The 20,905-nt window shown below is 36.7% G+C and overlaps 1 long non-coding RNA gene across 2 annotated transcripts in view; it reads left to right on the top strand.

Annotated features, from left to right (window-relative positions):
• LOC306657592 overlaps positions 1-20,905 on the top strand; it is a 65,037-nt gene that overhangs the window by 33,106 nt on the left and 11,026 nt on the right. The window lies entirely within an intron of this gene.

Consider the following 20,905-nt stretch of genomic DNA (forward strand, 5'->3'; position numbering starts at 1 on the left):
CAATGTGGTTCTAAGATACTTGTCACTATTATAAACATTTTAAAAGAAAGTTTTGTTTTCAAATGTCTTTTGATTTAGTTCATAAATATAAAAGTTGTTTGGAAGAAAGAAAAAAAAAAAAACTTGCTTAATGCCCAGTGCTATTTTCTAATTGTTTTCTCACCATTAGGAATATAGAAAGAATCATAGAAGACAAGACTGGAGTTGTGGTTTTAAATTTTGCCCAATTGTTTTGACAAGCTTTCCCTTGAAAGATGGGTCCCTGCTACTACCACCTTGTGTGTCAAGCTGCAGCAAGAAGCTTCCCCCAATGTGACAGAAGTGATCGTGTATAAATCCCAAGACCAGGTCACAAGAGGAATAGTAATGTCCTCCTTTCTATTGCTCTTGGATCCTGTGTTCTGTGTTCTTGAGCTGCTGATGTGAAAAACCCACATTAATAGAATTAGTATCGGCTTACCTATTCAGGAGTTCTGTTAACGCTATGATCTTTAAACAGGAAGAGAAGAGTACATGCTTTGGACATGCAGCCAGTATACCCACCATGTTGTGAAGACCTTCAGTCAGCTACGTGGCACCATCTACATGGTAAGAGCTGAATCCTCTTGCTGACCATCTTGTGAATGTGCCACTGTAGAAACAGACCTTTCAGTCCTAATCAAGCTTTGTATGGACATAACTTTTCCATTCTCTTGAATAAATACAAAATTTATGAAAATTCATCAATTGGCTCTCACAAGCTGGTATTTATTCAGCAAACACCTGGGTAAATAACTAGAAGTGGATTTGCTGGGTCATAAGGTAGGTGAATGTTCAGTGTTTTAAAAAGAAACTGTTAAATGTTTTCCAAGATGACTAACATTTTATAATCCCTTTAATCTATATAAGAATGTTGTGTTTCACTTATCAATATTTCATGTTTGTTATGGATTGAATTGTGCCTTCCAAAAGCTGTTGAGGTTCTGACCCCTAGGACTCAGAATGTGACCTTATGTGGAAATAAGCACTATGAATATCATTAGGTAAGTTGTCATCAGGGTATTCTCTACACCAATATGACTTTATCCTTATAGAAAGGAACAATTTGGGCACAGAGACAGATACAAACACAGTGAGAATGACATGTGAACATGAAGATAGAGATTAAGACAGTAAGTCTATAAGCCAAGGAACACTAAGATTTCCAGAAGCTGGTATAATTTCCCTCAGAAATTCCCTCAAGAAGAGCCAACCCTGCTGAGTCCTGGATTGCAGACTTCTAGGCTTCAGAACTTTGTGACAATATACTTTTTTTGCTTAAATCACCCAGTTTGTGATACTTCGTTTTTGCAGACCTAGGAAACTAACACAGTGTTGTTAGTCTTTTTAATTTTTTCCACTCTAGTATGTGCAGTTGCATCTCATTGTGGTTTTAATTTACATTTTTTTGGTGATTGAAAACAGTGAGCAGTTTTTCATGTACCCATTGATCATTTGTATAACTTTTTGCCCAACTTTAATGGCTCATGTGCTTGTGTGTGTGTGTGTGTGTGTGTGTGTGTGTGTGCTATTTGAATTATAGGCATTCTTAACATATGTCCTAGGTACAAGTCTTTGCAAATATTTCCTACCAATCTCTGGCTTTGTTTTCATTTTCTTAGTGATGGTTTTACATGAGGAAAATTTTAATTCTGCAAAGTAAAAAAATTCACTAAGTCACGTAACAAAAAGTTCAAGAGTAAAATCATATTTAAATTCCATTGTTTTCTCACTTACACATAACAGATTTTTATTTTCTCGTATTTCTTAAAGTTGGAAGTACAAAATCAAAGAGTATATAGGTTCAGTGTCTCCTGGTTCAGTTTGTTCTCTGCTTCCAAAATAGGACCTTATTACTGCATCTGCTGGAGGTAGGAACTCCGTGTCTTCACATGGTAGAAGACGGAAGGATAAAATGCTGCCTGGTTCCCTGGAACTCTTTTCTAAGGGTCCCCAATCCCATTCATGGGGCTGACACCTCCCCAAAAGGTCCCAATTCTTAATACCATCATGTTCGGCCTTAGGTTCAAACATACAAATTTTGGAGGGAACACAAATATTCATAGTGCTCATAACAGAGCACTATATTATCTGATACTTTTCCAGAACTTCTTTTTTATTTCATTTATGCTAATTCAGATATTTTGGTTCCTGTGTGACAATGGTATTTTTGAACTATGGAAGCTAGAGTGTTGGGAGTGAGGTGTTCTTTTGTGTGCATAGGAGTGAAGGCAGGAGACAAAAAGGGAGAAACAGAATATAAAAAGAACTTAGTCTTCTGGGTGAAAAAGCCCTGCATTCAAATCCTCTCACTCACTAATTGCTAATTAAGCAATTGTTGAAATTTGAACTCAGAATTCCCCCATGCAAAATTTGGGTGATTAAAATTACATGAAGTGCCTGGGAAGAATACCTAGCACATATTACTGGCTTTAGAACTAGGCACTCATAACAAGGATATGTTGCTATATTGCTATTGTGTTTAGATTAGTGAATCATAGAACATGCATACATGGCTGGAACTATTGAGATTGAAGAGCATGGTCACTCACCAAGCAAACCAATCACCCCACCATCCCCAGCACTACCCCTACCACTGGATCAATCATCTTCCTCTCCAACCAGTGATATGCTGATAAATGCTTAACAACTGGTTCTCCAGGGGAGAAAATCTCTAATTTGCAGCATGTGCCAATTTCCATGTTATAAATACTTCTACCACGGGTCAATTTCAAGCTACTAAAGCATTGTCACTAAATGCAGATCTAGGAAGAGATGCACACAATCTGGTCTTCCAAGCCTGCATGTGTGGGCTTTAGCACACCCCTGTCTCCAACTCAATCTGGAGAGGTCATGTTTTATTGCAATAACACAAGTCTCTCCCGATCTCTTGACTTCTCAATTTGATCACAAGATTAACAATTTGAAATGCAATTTAATCAGGTCTCACACATCTACCACTCTATCCAGGTTTAGCATCACCACTAACAATCACCAAGTAGCTTCCTTACAGAGGCCTACGTGATTTTGTCCTTTCCAAACTCTTCAGAAAGACATCATATACATTATTACTTCCCCAAGCCCCCGATCCTCTTCCTAACCATCATTCCTGATTATCCTTTATGTCTTAGCTTAAATATCAGTTCTGTGGGAAAGTATTCTGTAAGCCATTGTCTACCTCCAATATACAACATTTTTCTTTGTTATAGTCTCTCATATGATCAGATTTCTTTTTTTTTTCCTAACAGTGTTATTTTTATTGGTGAAAAATTAGAAACAACCTACATCTCCATAAAAAAGGAAACAGTTCAGCAAATCAATAATAAATGTAGTGAAATTCTATAAACCATGAACAATCATATTTCAATGCCCTAGGAATACTCTCATGACATGAGGTAAATCTGATTTCCTTTTCAAAGTGAAAACATTTTATCACATAATTCTAAACATAATTATTGAGTTAATTTTTACTGTCCCACTCCACATAAATTCTGCAAAATCAGGGACCACATTTTTATTTTTCTGGGTACTGGTACTGTGCTTGGGAAAGTGTAGGTACTCAATAAAGAGTTGTTAAGTTAAGTCAATATATTTATGAAAAAAAGTCATTGATTTGTATCTAGTTGTTCAAATATGCATGTTCTTTTACCTAAAATTCATTGGTTATCTTCTAGGTACCAGACTTGTAGTATTAGGCATTTTAAAAAATAGTCATAGTTAAACAAAATACTCAATGCTAATTAATTAATTCAACAATTTTTTGTGTGTGTCTGGAATAGATATTATTTTGCAGTAGAGACTTAGACCTCTGGCTACAAGTGTGAGTCTAAAATTCTTTGAGTAAGAACATGGATCATAATCTCTAATATTTTTAAAGAACTCTAGTAAGAACCATATATCTATAAAATTGGTAAGAATCAATAATATTCCAAAAATACATATCCTCAATTCAACTATTAATATAGGCCCAAAGGAAGATATAAATTACATTTTGCTACTCTTGTTATACAGGATTTGAGGGTTTAGAAAAAAAAAATGATTTGTTCAGTTTAGCAAAGATATTTATGAATTTGATGGTAGAAAACTCTGAGCACAGATGGTCAGAAAAACAAAAGAGATGAACATGGAGAGTTTAATGGAAGGAATTGAAATTGCTAAGTTGGGAAAGTTTGTATTTGGTGCCAAATGTAGCACAGAAGCAAATGCATCAGTGCAGGGACACATTTATCAACTCAACACATGCCCATCGTGTGGCTCCAGCCCACTTGACCGTATTGAGCAGGCCACATTCAGTGGAATTGGCTGGAACCTCTTTATTTGTTTATTTTTGGATGTGAAAATCTGTGCCCACTGCTCAAAAGTTCCCCTGGGTATAGCAACCATATCAATTACGGAGCAAAAACAAAGGACAAAGGAAACAAGAAAGTAAATGACAAAAGACTTAGATCCTGTTCCTCTAAGGTGGTGCTTCCAATCAATATGGAGGAATTAAGAATGAGCATAAAGGTCAGCCATCTGGCCAAGACTCAGAGGACATTTCCTGATTCTATTTCTTTTCCTTGGGCTCATACAAGCAGTGGGGTCAGGTGAGGCAAATCACACTTGATACTTCCTTTCTCATATTTTTATACAGATGAATTCAAATAAACAGAAACATTCATTGAGGAAAAATGATTCCAATAAAATAAGCAACATGTTTATAACATGCTAAGTAGTATTTTACTGTGTGTGTGTTTCTCTTTTAGTCCTCCTCCACATTTATATATTACAGCCAAGTTGGGGAGATGACATGCAAAATAAAAATGGAAATCAATTATCTGTGAACTTATTAAAACTATAATAGAATGTTAAAGGACTTATGACTTAGGTCATTGTCACTATAACAACAATAATAAACTCATCACAGAGGATCTGAGTTGACCTCTGGATGCAAAATTAAAATGTAGATATATAAGGTGTAATATCAGATAGAAGCTTAGGTTATTCTTAATTGACACCTTGAAATTTTATTTACCCAACTCTATAAACCAAGGTCAAGAACTATGAATATTATATTCATTCAATTCTTGACTGGATCTGTCCATTGCTAATTCATGTGTTAAAGTATATTAAAAGGCTTAAGCTAAATAAAGAACCTGAAGAAAAACGTTTTCATTTCCAGGGCTACACAGGGCCTGCTATGGGAATAATAAATGCCAGAACTTTGTTTCTTTTTCTTATTTTTTTTTTCATTTTTCTTTTTCTCTAACTCTTTTCAACCCTATTGTTGGAACTCAGAATATAGTCTATATTGTTTTTTTTTTTTCAAAAGAAAATCTTTCATACTCTCAAGATATTAAGCTCAATAACTTAACATCTTTTGTTTGAAATTGTGTCTCCTATTTAAAAGAGGGCAATCCTGGATCTAAATTCTAACTAAAGATCAGACAGACCAAATGCATGGTTTTTCCATCATGACTACTAACATATACATTATCATCTTTTAGAGAAATCTGCTGAGAATGTTATATGGCAATTTGCAATTTTCTTTTTTAGCTTTTCCTTGGCCTGTAACTGAAGTAATTGGTTAATAATAATTGATTTATCACAGATTCCCATCTGATTTCCATACCAAACCAATAGAGTGATGGGAAGAACAACATCTTAAAATATAAAGCAGTAAGTCTAGTTGTCATTGAGAGAAATGATGTGTTCTGCCCATTACTCAATGACAATCCTCTACTTTTTAAAATTTTAATTTATTATTAGGGGAAATTCAAACATGCACAAATACAATGGGATAGTAAATAATCCTCATTTGTTTATTACCCAGCTCCAAGAATTATCAACTTCCTACTTTCTTATTCTCGGTTCTTCAGTCGACCCCAAACTCACAATAGACTTATTTTTTTGAACATTTTCCATCATCTCTTTTGACTTATAGCTTGACTACTTGGTACTACCTCTAAATGATGTGAAGGCATGCCTTCTACTACTATAAATACATATGTAAGGGGTCTTGTACATACAGAAGACAAGGATGTGGCCTGATCTAGCTTTAATAGACAACTGGCCTTCCAAAGAGAAGAAATGCAGGTAACATTTCTGAAAACAAATACATTGCTTGTTGTCATCTTGTCATTGACTGGTTTTTAGCTTTCCCTGTATTTCTTTCCCTTCTGGAAATACAACTACTTCCTTTTCAGAAGCACCTGTAATTCTAGAGGAGGCAACTTTGCTGTGCTCAAGAAAGAATATGTACATATATGTATATATAATATTATACACACATACACACACAACCAAAGCCATGACAATTACAAATCATAGGTACATGACATGTGACCTGGGGCAGGGTTTCTCATATTTTCTGTGAGATTGTGAACTCTAAAGACTAGGTGAATCTAAAGCTAACTAACAGCCATCTTTGTTATCAAGAAGAGAAATCCTGATTATGAAGCAATAAAGTAGAAAGAGAGAGACAGAAACATACAGAGAGAGAGGACAACATCTTTTGGACCCTTGAATGTCCAGCTGTTCCAGGGGCGCTCCTGAACTTTTCAGAAACATGAAGGCAATGTATTTTAAGAGGTTCAACAATCATTCTAAGTGGGGTGGAAAGCCTTGATGGGCTTTAAGGAAGAGTGACAGAACTGGGTGTGTTAGCAAACAATCAGGACAAATAATATTAAAGAGACAAAATGACAACCTTGGAACTCCAACATTTGCATATTTTGCAGACCACTTCAAAGCATGAAATACACTAGAACTTTCAAGGATTTGGCATACTGGTAAGTTTCTGGGCCGTAACATCAACATGCCCAGTACCTAGGGTATAGTTTCACCCCAGGGTTAAAAAAGGTTTTGTGACAAACTAACTAGATTGAATAATAGTTAACATTTACTGAGATTTTACTATGTCTTTGGCAGGGTGATCAGTTCTCATCATTATAGTCTCTTCATTTAATCCTCACCACAATCTTATGGTTTAGGTCAGCAGTTCTCACAATCCTATGGCTTAGTTCAAGTGATCAGGGACTCCTGGTATTCTCTGAAATCCTGTCTGGGGGTCTGCAAGTTCAAAAACTAATTTTTGAAATATTTCAAAAACATCACTTTTTTTTTCACTCTTTATTTTAATTTAATTTAATTTAATTTAATTTTTTGGTGCTGGGGATTGGACCCAGGGCTTTTTGCTTGCGAGGCAAGCACTCTACCAACTTAGCCATATCCCCAGCCCCCTTTTTTCACTCTTGTTTAAGTGAGATACCAGGTTCATAATTAAAACACATCACATGATAAAAGGTAGAGAACCCAAAACTGTGTCTCTCACCTAGGAATGTGTACCCTTAACCACTGCACTCTATCATTTAGATTCCTCCCACTTCTAGACTAATGAATTCATCATGTGGAATGGAGAAACCTTCAAAAATTCTCAGTGTCCTTACTGGTTTCATGCAACTCTGATTAACAAAGTGACTTCAAAAGGTTAAGATTTCACTAGATTGAGAGAGAACAAGAAAGCCATTCCTCACATCACATCTGTGATTAGAAGTAAAGAAAAAAAATTGACTTTCACTTTCCTATGTTTGAGCTGAAATGTTATCACCATCCACAGAAGATGAGAGCAGCTTCTTGGCTTGTCCACAGGGCTCCACCTTATTTTACCTCTTGGCCTGTCTGTCATTTCCATCCCATTCTACATGACTTGAGGTATTCTTATCAAAACTGTGTTTGGAGTTAGAGGTGCTAGTCCTTCCCAAGGTGGTACTTTAACAGAACATTTAGGAATGTTGAACTCTGTGACAATAAAGACCAGTATCATACTTCCCCTCTCTGGATAGTCAAAGTTGTTGTCCCACCTTCTTATACTTTATGTAAGTATAACTCCTAGTAAAGAACCCTAGAGAGAAGAGGCCTGATCTCCAAAAGGTTTCATATACTAAGTTCATACTAATCCCAGAGAGGGCAAATTCATCTACTATCATAGAGTCAGCATGCTTGTAATCTACAATACACATATTTGATATTGGCATCAATAATAACAATAAATGCATTTTTGAGATTAGTTAACCACCATCTTGGAGATCAAAAGAGACACTAACATTTATAAGGTGAAGTAGGAAAAATTTTACAGGCAGACCCAGGGCTGTCCCAGTGCATGATCACCCTGAGCATACAGTGGAGCCCTATATTAGAAGGACACAGAACAACTAAAGACATCTGGAGGACCCTGGACCCCTGAAGTTTGAGACTGGGCATTAAGAACAAACTCTGGACAAAGTCAAAGATAACCTCTACCTCCTTTATGCCCAGATTTCCCTTGCTTAGCACACACACAGAAAAATATTCCTAACCCCAGATCCCAGGACCATGCAAATATTGGAAGAATTTAAATAGAAAAACTGTAATTGCCTTTTTGCCTGGATGAAAAGTCAAAGTTATTGTAGTAATTTAATATACGCTCCTAAAACAGATCTCTCCAGAGTCTAAGACCTTTGAAGATTGAGAAGGAAAAGGACAATGCCAGGCAGGAAGCTACTCTCAGGGAGGTCAATGCAAATGGGTTAAAATACAAGGAGCCATTGCTGGAAACTAAAGATAGTTTCCACCCACCCCCAATGGCCAGGCTCATCCAAGGTCATAGAGCTCAAGTTCATAACCAAGGTCCAAATTCCTTGGTTTTGAATCTTAGTGAACCACTCTTTTTATCAAGTCAGTCAAAAGCATCCCTTATTGGGAGGGTGGGGGGAAGAAGGGGTTGTGTTTTACCCATATAAGATCCCACTGCTAGAATCAACAGAGGTAAATTCCAAAAGCAAAATGTAAACAGAAAGTCCTTAGATATAATGTTAAGGCCCCGTCACTCTGTAGTTAAATACTTTTGAATCCAGACAGTAGCCTTGTTTGTCCACTGATTCTCTTCTCCCTCCTCCAGGGCATTAATGTATATCTCAAACATTTAGATTATTAGTTAAGTATTATAATGGGAAATGAATTCCAAATTTGAGTTCGAATATGTACAGAATATCCAAACTTGTCTTTCATAAAATATGGCTTCATAGTGGGAGTGAAGTTACAAAAATGTCCTTTATGTTTTTACATGTTCCTTTTTATAATTGTTAATGTCAGTTGATAAGTAAAGATAGCTAAGATTAATTGAGCATCTTCTACATACTTGAGATAATACTATATGTTATACATATGAAGTACAAATCTCATTCCCTGTCGACAAGTATGCAAGAAATCTTATGTCTGGTAGTGTTCAGATGCACTTAGGCCAGATACTTGAGGGAGTCTTCTTATAGTCTCGACTGCTTACTCTCATGATATAGCCTTTTTTTTTTTTTTTTTTTTTTTTTTTTTTTTGCGGTACTGGGGATCAACTCAGGGCCTTGTGCTTGCAAGGCAAGCACTCTACCAGCTGAGCTATCTCCCCAGCCCATGATGTAGCCTTTTATCTCTAAAGTCTTGCTGCCTCTCTGGATGCTGTCAGAAAGCAGCATGAATACCACCTGCTTTCAGAATCCACAGACTCTTCCTCTGTTCCTTTGGGGGTCACAGGGTATGGTTTGGATATGAAGTGTCTCCACAAAGCTCCTGCGTTAATGCACGAATGTTCAGAGGTGAAGTTATTAGACTATGAGAGCTGAACCCTATCAGTACATCCTAATTTGGATAGACTACGTAGTGGTAACCATGGGGGTGGTACATGACCGGAGGAAGTAGGTCACTGGGGATCATATCCTGTCCTGTTGGTAACTTTCTTGTTTTTTCTTCTTCCTGGCTGACATGAACTGAGCAGCTTTCCTCCACCATGCCCTTCCACCATGATGTTCTGCCTCACCTCAGACTTACTTAGAGCAAGGGATTTGACTGACCATGACCTGAAACTCTGAAACTATGAACCAAAATCAACTTTTCCTCCTGTAGGTTGTTCTTATCAGGTATTTTGGTCACAGTCATAAAAAGCTAACAGTATCTGTGTATATAGAAAATCTTCTCCCTCCAACTTCTTCCAGGTTCTTTCGTTTTTCACACACCCCTTTCTTCCTTCTCCTTATGTAAAAACCCATAAATTCTATGAATTTATACTTTTGGAAAACTAAATCCAGATAGAGCGGCAGGCTACCTCTACCTCATACCTTTCCCAGCACTGACTGGATAAGTCAAAGGAACCAATTACTGAGAATCAGCAGAAGGAGGAAAGAAGAAAAGGTAAGAAAAATTACAGAGGTAAAAAAAAGTTACTCTCTTAAAATATGCAGCCTGACATCAAGTCAGTACAACCACCTAAAGAGACATGTGTTACCACTTCAATTTTAAATAGGAAAACTAAAATTCACGGTAGCTAAAAATAAATAAATAACAATATCTTTGCCAGATTATACCACTATTGAGTAATAGACTGAATATGTACCTCTAGGTCTGACTGACCCCAAAATATATAATCAAACTGTGACATTCTTTAGTTTTTAAAAAGCTATATAGTAGAAATGTAGAATGTATTTGTAAGTGTCTAATTTATTGGGCTTCTTGTATCTAATTATTTTGTTTAATTATGAGAAAATTCTTCAGTCCTATTTGAAACTAAAATACAGTTGTACATCTTTTTTTAGTACCAGGAATTGAACCCAGGAGCACATAATCACTGAACCACATCCCCAGCCCTTTTTTATATTTTATGTTAAAACAGGGTCTTGCTAAGTTGCTTAGGGCCTCACCAAGTTGCTGAGGCTTGAACTTGCAATTCTCCTGCTTCAGCCTCCTGAACCACTAGGATTACAAGTGTGTGCATTGTACCTGGCTTGGAAGTGCATATTAAAGGTCTTTGCTTTTAAGAAACATTTTTTCTCATGAATTGACTACAATTGTATTAACCCCATCAATATTCCACAATCCAAGAAGAAGTATTTTCAAGGAAACTTGACAAGTTTTCATACCATATAATATTTGAACAAGAACAATCACTCAGTGGGACATTTCTTGCCATGATTCTCCTGCCTGCTAGTTTCTAGCTTTTAGGCATTCTGACAATGATGTCATCTTTAATTGGCCTCATTGCAAATGCATGCTCCTCACTTTTGGCATTAATTGCTAATTAATAAAAGCATGAAAATGTCAGTATGTCAGCACATAAGCCAATACCTGGATGTTGATGAAGCACATCAAAATACATACAGCCTTCAGATTTGGAACAGGCAGAAAGTAAAAATTCAACAGTTTCCAATAGCCCCTTCCCAAACTCACCCTGATATGGTTGGAGAGAGTTGGCTTTCAAAAGACCCTCAGCACCTTCCCTTTTCAAAGAGACTTAGATAAGAAGGTTCTGCAAAGCAAGATGCTACAGGAGGATCAACACATTGCACTGCCCACAGCAGGAAAAGGTTAGTATTAACTGGTATCACTACTTGTTAAACTTGATGCTCTAGGTATGAATATAAATACACAGAGGTTTGTTGGTGCTGAGTGTGGCCTGCAGCCCACACAAAGAAGGACAGTCCTTACCAGTGGGCTATGTAGAACATACTGCCAGTCTCTTGTCTTCTATTCACTATGAATTCTTCTTCTTTTTTTAAAAAGCTTTTCATTGATGTGTTATAATTATACATAATAACGGGCTTCTTCTCATATTCAAGCAAAAAAATTGTAGAAGCATGCCTTGGGCCAAGCTTTTGAGCTAGTATCCAGTCCTCGGCCAAAAGAATCCATTCCACATTTCCAAAGAAGGTTATTTCCCTAGAGGGAATTCAGAAGAAATTAGAAGCTGTGGAGGAAAGACACAAGTCCCACCCAACTGAGGTCTTGAAGAAGTTTGCTGAGAAAAGTGACACTAACACAATTCAAGAGTTAGGAGAGCGCTTGAAGATTAAGCCTAACCCAAACAAAGACAGCCTAAGCACAGCTTACTAAAGATAAAAAGAGGAATCTTTTCTTCCAAAATAGAGGGTACTGTCTCCCACTCAATAGAGTGCAAATGCAAAGAACCAAAGATGTAAGAAAGATTAAAATGTAACCACAGAAGATGAAAAACAGAAGTTAAGAAAGAAAATCTCAAACATCATCTCTTCTACGACTGCAATGCCCGCTTTGCCTCTAGCCTAGAGATGCTGCCATAACTGAAGGTTGGTGATTCCAAGTGAATGGTTGGCAGATCTCTGAACAGGCACAAAATTGATGCACCGTGCAAATCCTTTCTTTCATTTTTATCAGTTGGATATATTTCTAGGGATGTTCATTTTTACATACAATTAGATAACTTTTAAGAAATCTACTTGGTTCTAAGATTGGCATATGTAGTAATCCCTGCCTCACCAGCAGATTCACTATTCAGTTTCAGTCAACCAAACAGCCAACCCCAATTCAAAAACACAGCATGGTACAGTAGCCCATTATGAGAGAGAGTCATGTTCACATACTCTTATTGCAGCATATCATTATAATTTTTCTATTTTATTATTAGTTATTATTGTTAATGTCTTGCTAAGGTTAATTTATAATTTAAGCTTTATTGTAGATATGAATGTTTTGGAAAAAAACATTATACATATGGTTCCAGACTATTTATGATTTTAGGCATCCACTGGGGGTCTTGGAATATATCTGCTGTGGATGGGGACCCTTTTGTACTTAAAGTTTAGTCTGGCAACAGTACAGAACTGGGCCATGTCCAGAGGCTCCACTGTGTATGTGCATGATCTTGTCAGATTTTGCAACTAGCTCATTTTCTGGAAGGATTATTCATTCTGAGCACATCTTTGTATTACCTTAAACTGGTGATGCTTTCCATTCAAAGCCATTCTTGCTTTTTAATTACAAAATGCTGACATTTCTCCACTAAAAGTTTAGGATTACTTGGTTCATCCTTCAAGTGGAGTGCTACATGTTCCCATAAACACTACCAGGAATCCAGAGTTCATGTTTACATTGTCACTTAACTATAAATCATTCACACCATAATTTTAAACCAGAAATACCTAATAGTTGCCAGTGACTATTCCCTAACAAAACAAATGTCCTTAGATAGTGTCCTTTAATTGTTTCCATCCAGATTTGTTTTTCTAAATGAAAAGTGCTTTAGGGAAGATGTGGGGGCAGAGAGCAAGAGAGACTGAGGCCAGCCAGGTTGGAGGTGGCAGCTGTCAGGGTTAGGTCTGAGCTCTCACTGAAATCAGAGGAAGAAGGGTGTGCACCGGGGCATCAAGACCATCTGCTAAAGATGCACAAACATTTTCCTGCACCTTCATATCAAGCCAGATTTTCCTACTTTGACCACTCTTACCCTCTTTGCCCTTTTAGGCTGATTTTTCTCCCTTCCTTGTCACATCAAAGTAGTTAAAGAGAGAATGCACAGAAGATAAGAGTGTAATGAGGCATTGCCTCCATACTTTAGATTACATATCCCATCAGAAAGTGTTCAACGTAATCCAATTATATGTATAGTCAGTTATTTATAAATGATATTGCCATACTATTAAATTATGTAAATACTACGATATATCTAATAATTTTAGTAAGATTTAGATAAATATTAATAGAAGTTCTAATCATATTTTTTCAATCTCAGTATATCATCTGATGTACTTTTATTTTGAAGACTAGTGTCTTTGATATTTATTTAAACATTTAAAAATTTTTTCATCATTTGTGTCTGAAGTAACGAAATTAGGCTGCATTGCTTAACTTCTGTTTAAGCAGTGTGCCTGATTACTACAGACCACCAGTAGTTTCATTGTGTACGAAGCTCATTAACGTCACAAACTCCATGAATATATCCTAATTCCTTCATTCCTGGTAATAATATACTGACGAAAGAAAATATCTCCTTATATTCATTAAATTTACTGTCCACCCCGAAGCCAAATTCCTAACCCACTAATCAGATCAGCAAAGACATTCTTCTTTTAATCCATGAATATAATGAAAGTACACTAATTACATCCATGCAAGGCTGCTGTATGTATGCAGGTAATAATACTCCATTCGGTCTCAGAAGGAATTTTCCACAATTCTGATCACATACTGGAAATATAACCATATAGCCAAGCTTATAAGAGGTGAAAATACGATGATTTTGTGAAGAAAAATTATGTGAGCAATGAACATGCACTGTTCTCCATATGAAAGCATCTTATTTTATCTACTGATGAAAATTTCTATTGCTGATTTTTTCTTTTGCAGAGGTTGACTGAAAAATGTCAGTCTATTGATAGATATTTACAGGAAGCATAATTTCACCTTGTTAACCATTTCATCACTAGCTCTCAACAAATTTATATCCTACCTAGTCCCTCATATTTTGAGAATATGAATCTCAAAATTCATATTCTTTTTCTTTGTTGTTCATGTTGAATTTTTCTGACTATCTTATCCAAGTCTGGTCTGCTTTTAATATTTTGCTTTCTCGTTGCTTATGTTGAGTTTTTCTGACTGCTTTGAACCCATCTTGTTTGTTTAATTTTTTTTTCTATGTGTTGGTATTTGACACCAGCATTACCATGGTTTTTCTCCATGGAATCTCATTTTTAATGATTATTTAGGGCATGAACTAAGTATCACATTTATCTCTTGATGTTTTTAGCACTGTTTTGTTATGAGCTATAATACAAGTTTACTCGCTCTATTATGACATTTGTTTAAAAACAGTCACAGAGGGTGCTTCCCCTTGTTTTCAGACTCACAGTACATGAGTGGAGATGGCAGGATTTTCCAGCATTTAAGTCCAATTATTTTAAAGAATTCATAGAAGTATAAGCATAAATTATGAAATTACAGTTAATAAAATGAAAAAAAAGCAAAATTTATGTGACTTTAAAGCAATACAGTCCTTCATTGTTAAGCAAGAGAAGTTCATCAGATGTTATGAAATAAGGAGAAAGGAAAGGAAGATGCTGGGAGTTGATGGGGCAGAGGTCTGAGGTCACTATGAGCGTATCCCTTTCCTGTTTCATCATTGCTATTCCATCTGCTATAGTAATGTACCGTGTGGTTGATGGTTTGGCCATCATTCCTCTGGGGGACAGGCCATGGCAAGGCAGGCCCAGGTACAGAGCAGCAGGACCACTTATGTATCCATCCCAGAGGGAAAGGCTGCTCCAGGATGTGAAGGATCAATAACATAACAAACAAAACCACATCTATTCCTTTTTTTCCTGAAAATTCTACAAAACTCTGAAAATAACTCAGTGGTTAATACTGTAGTGGTCAAAACCAAGAAGACTTTAGCTAAAATGCGTGGAATGAACGTCAGCTCCCTCACCTACAGTTCAATGACTTTGGGCAAGTTACCAAACCTCTTTGCACCCTAGTTTCCTCCTCTGTAAAACAAGAATGGCAGGGGGACCTATTTTATAAGGTTATTAAAAGAATAAAATTGTGCATATATTTCTAAATACTTACAAGTGTCAGGTCTATAAATATGACATATGTTTTTGTTAAATAAAAAGTACAATAAGTAAATATCCCTTCTCTCTTTAAAACTGTCTAATTTCTTTTTGTCTTACTCAGCATAAAACTCAAAGTCCTTCCAATAGTCTGCAGCCTGTGATCCATTCTCCCTTCTTGCCTTGCTTCATCTCCTCCTCGTTGGCTCTCAGTTTGAGTGTGGTTTCTAAGCCCCTTTGTATTCTGCCAAACTGTGTAAGTGACTTCTGGCTGTGGCATGTGGCCCATCACCATGCACTTGTCGTCTGGGTTATGACCACCAACCATCCTATTTTTCTCAGCACTTCCCCAGTTTTAACATTGAAAGTCCCACATCCTGGGGAGTACTTCATTCCTGAGAAATTGGGGGCAGTCACCCTAACCCAGTCCTATGGAAACCTCTTGTTATTCTTCTTACTCTCTTCTACCATCTGCTAGATATCAGTGTCCACTGTGACCTTGAAAGTCCCCTGTTGAACATAGCAGACTCACTGCCATCAGCCTGGGCTTCTGAATAAAACAGTTAACACCTCTCCTTCATTGGAGTTTACGCAATCAAAACTAATTTCTACTCCAACAAACCATTCAAATTTCATCATATTAGCTTAACCAACAACTAATTATTATGATAGTCATTCTGGCCTCCTTGTTTTCCAAACCAAATAAGAGTGCTTAAAATGGCCATTCACTCTGTTCAGAATGCTCCTTTCAATACAACTGCGTGGTTGACTTTTCCCCTTCATCCATTCTCTACTTAATTCTTGCTACTAGAATCCTACTAGATCCATTTATACAAAATATTAGCCCATCACCCACTCACCTCTTCTGTTCTTGCAGCAGTTATCTTCAGCTTCTGATATATACTGTACTATTAACTCTCATTATTTATGTTTGTTTGTTTATTGTCTACCTTGCCTCTCCCACTCAAACAACTAGAATATACACTCCATGAGTGTTGAGAACTTTGTTTTGATCAGGACTCTAGCACATTGCCTGACACACCCTAGGCACTGAATAAATATTTGCTGTATGAATGAATGACTTCAATTCTTTTCACTTTCACCGTTGACCCAATTGGTAAAATTAAAATGAAACCTGAGATTTTTTCTCCTAAGGGCTAACACACTTGATAGAGCTTTAACATGATGATTCCTTCCAACCATTTCCAGAATATTGTAATGGATTTGCAAAATTATGGACAGAATGATCCTGCTATTTACTGTTTCACAATAACCTTCATTTCTGGGTTTGCATCCAAATTTCTCCAAAATAGAGACTCTAAACTGAGTATGTCTAAAATCAGATGTTGAAGTCTGTGAATATTTTGGCACTTGTAATCACCCTAATTACTGGCTAGACTTTCCTGTGCCCTGTATCTTTTTGATGGTTTAGCATTAAATCTGTAGCAATAACTTACTATAGACAACTCTTCTCCTTTGCCTCTCTATACTCTTACCAGTGCTTACATGTCTGAGTCATCCTGTGCATTTCAAACAGTGTTAGAGATGTATCCAACACTAACCCCTCTAAGTTGTAAATTCTTGTGCAAGTTGGAGGCATAGACTCTTAGAACAGGGTGAAGGGATAATTCAAAGTCAATTGGTTCTACCATGGTTTCATTATCCAAAACTAAAGAACATATTGTTCATATTTGGTTTCTTGCTTAGAGCAAGTTTTGTGTACCAGTCTTTGTGGCACTGATTACAATGCAGAGATCCACAGGTCACAGTTTGTGTCTTCTTTTCATCTCATCAATAAACAGAACACGAGGCATCACTTGCTCTATGGGTTTTCTTTTTGGTCCAAGTTTCCAGCTAATCAGGATTTGGAGTTGGCAGGAACAGTATCCCTGAGTGATTGCTTTCAGAGTGCAAGGAGCTTTTGTATTCAAGGGAATGTTACCATGGAGAAAGTCCTCCATCCACTGATAGGATCCGTATGATTCTGGAAAAGATTAAACAACCCACTACCGTGTAATTCCATTGTTTATTTATATACCTCTGAGAACCATTTCAGAACTGCTGTTATCCCTGAAGGGTGCATATTCACAGAAACTGCCTAATGAGAGATGAGTTTTGAATAACTAGTTACAGAGGATCTGATTCAAAATCTTTCAGAATTGATTTTTTATGATGCATTTTGAAATTATTTGCAGATGTACTTTTTCAATCAACCACCAAATTGACTATTTATGCAGAATTGGTCAAGGAGTTCAAATGGTATAGTCAACAAATCTCCTTCTGTGACCTCCAGAAGCTTGCAGGCCAGTAACAAGGGTAGGAAGGAGCAAACAGGATGTAATTCAATGCCTTCCTGTGGGAGCCGGAGGGAAGAGGGAAGAAGGGAAAATCCTAACCAAGGTGCTGTTTTCCAGAGAAGATGAGTGAGGACATGTAGCGGAGGAGATAGTCAATGTGGTTCACCAGGATGATTGCAAACAATTCACTGTGCTGGGTTGTGGTTGAGGCAGAAGTCAGATGTGACAAAATGGGGAGAAGGCTTGAGAGACAGGATTCTGTCTACTGTATAGAAGAGTTGAATTTCACTCTCCACATAAGGAAAGTCACTATAGGTTGTAAGCAAAGAAGCAATGCTATCAAATGTGCCCTTTCAAAAATTCTACCAGTTGCATTCGAAGTATTTGAAAGTATAGGATATTAAGAAATCATTTTCCCCCTCATTCCCTTTCCTTGAGAAAGTTTACTCTTCTCTAAAGAGGTAAAAGGATTTCTAAATGGTTAAAAAAATAAACAAGCAAAATAGGAGACAGAGAGACCTTTATTGACAGACTCTTCTTGAACAGATCCAATGACAATGGTGGCTCAAGGAATAAATGAGTCATCAAGACCATGGAGGATAATTAATATAATGCAATTGTTATGTGTAGCTCAGTGTTTCCATTCAACAGAACACTGAAAAAGTTCAGGAAATCAGTTTGGGAGACCTTAAAAATTTAAATTATTGGTAAAATAACCGCTAGGCATCTCTTTATTGTGTTGGTCTCACATGTTTTAATCTTCACAATTTCAATTAGGAGAAAATTAGGAAAAGTCTAATTAGGAGGAAAACATGAGTTCTTTATTGCAGAGTCTTTCAAATTTTTTGATGTAACCCGTAGTAAGAATTATATTTCACATCATTCTACACAGATCCACAAAAATAGAAACAAAAACTCCACAAAACAGTAATTACCCTCATTATGTATGATGCACTTTGATATTTTCTGTTTTGCTGCTATTTTTGTTATCTCTTCACAACGTAGTACATTTAATCATTGTGAACAGGAAAGTTCAACCTAAGTAACAAGGAGTGCTCTGGGAACATTTTGTTCTTTAGAAAGGAAAGCTATACACAGGAAAATATACTGGAAACAGTCCTGGACTTTGAAATCAGACCGAGGTTCAATCCTGAATTCACAATTTACTAACTTTGCTGCCTGAGACAATGTGCTTACCCCTCCAGGACACAGAACGATGACATTAGTTCTCAATGACTGGTTTAGTATTCATTCTCTCCATTCCAGGTATTGTACTAGTCCATACAACAGAAGGAAGAAGAAAGGATACAATCCTAATATCAAGTTAGAGGATTGTCACACTGGTGAAATTGATGGACCCTAGAAAAGGGTCTGTTATATATTAACTCAGAAATAAATGCACTTGTTAACCAAGTTTTACTCTATACAGAAACAATCTAGCACACTTTTTAATGTGTAATAGTTTAATTAGATTTGTTATTGTTTTGTGAATGGCCTGATGGCATATTTGTAAGGATTTTCTTGATCAGTCTTGTTGTTTTTTAATGACAATTGAAAGACAAGACGTTTTGAAATTTGTTAATAGCTATGTAGTAGAAATAAGTTAAATATGTGTGTGTATCATCAGTTATACTCAATTCTTTATAATTATGTTCATGTTTATTGATTTTACAGAGACATGCAAGAAAGTTTTGCACATTGATCCTATGTGAATTCTCATTACTAGCTATTGTTTTTTGAATAGACTTTTTATAGTATTTTAGGTTGACATAAAAAGAAGGGAAAAGTACAAAAATTTCTCAACGACTTCTTATTCCCACAACTTCACAGCCTCCCCACTATTGACGTCTCCCACGAATAGCACATTGTCAACAATCAATGAACCTACCTGACACATCTACTGAAAGTTCATACTTGATGTTCAGATTCACTCTTAAGCTGTGTGTTCTATAGGTTTGGACAAATGTAGTGACAACTGTTCACCATTAGAGTATCATATAGAGTATTTTCACCATTCTAAAATGTTTGCATGCTTTGCCTGGTAATCCCTCCCTCCCACCTATCTCTTGGCAATCACAGAACATTATATTCACATTTTTTTTCAGTTCTTGGATACTATGTTCAAATTTTTTTTCATGTTTTCTCTTCGCTTTTCAGCTTTGGAGTTTCTTTTGACATATTCTCAAGCATACATTTTCTCTTCTCAGCCATGTCTAGCCTGCTAATGAGTTAGTTCATCAAAGGCATTCTTATTTCTATAACAGTATTTTTGATTCTAGCGTTTCTTTTATTTTTTCTTAGAATATTTATATCTTTGTTTACATTATCCATCTGTTCTTATATGTTGTCTACTTTTTCCATTACAGCTCTTAACATGTTAATCATATTCATTTTGAATTCACAAGCTAATAATTCCAACATCTCCGTCACCTCTCCTTGTGCTTCTGATGTTTGCTCTGTCTCCTAGAACTGGCATTTTGCCTTTTAGAATGCCTTGGAATTTTTGGTTGAAAGCCAGACATGATGTACTCCAGTCCATAAGTCTGTAGTCATATGGCGTAAGGTGTCTGGTGAGGGAACATATTCCAGAGACCTATAATCAGTTTTCAGTCTTATAGGGAGACCATAACTGTAAACTGGTACTTCCCGAGTTTTTCTCCCCTTGAAGTAGGGCAAGATGGCTAGCATAGCTGAAATTGGGTACTTCCCTTCCCCAGGTTGGATAAAATACCTATAGGTTAGGCTCTGGTAGAACTGTTCCTTTTGAGGACAGGCTCTGTTGAGAACAGAATGCTCTAGAGAGTTTTAAAATGGTTTCTTTGACTCCCCCCTTCTACTTCAAGTGTAATGAGGTTTTTTTATTCCACATTCACTGTGATGCTGGAGCTGCTGGAGATAAAAGTCACAAAAGTGTAAGGGTCCTCCCACAGCAGTGCCCCCTGGAGTTTTTACCTGTCAGTTTCTTCTGCACTGAGCCTCTAGCAATTTGTCCGTTACAGTTGAGGCTTTCCTAACCTGATACTGGCTCCCACAGGGGTTTCTCTTTGTGTGTTCTGGTCTGATAATTTATGATTCGCTGTATCACTTAGCTACCTTTCCAATGTGAGGGTGAGCAGCATTTTGTCATATAACCTAAGTCCTCTGTTGGATATAAGTTGTTGATTTTGTTCAGTTTATTCAGCTTTTTACTTCTTCTTAAGTCATAATAATGACTTCCAAGTGCCCTCT

The sequence above is a fragment of the Sciurus vulgaris genome, assembly GCF_902686455.1.
Source record: "Sciurus vulgaris genome assembly, chromosome: 1".
Lineage (NCBI taxonomy): Eukaryota > Metazoa > Chordata > Mammalia > Rodentia > Sciuridae > Sciurus > Sciurus vulgaris.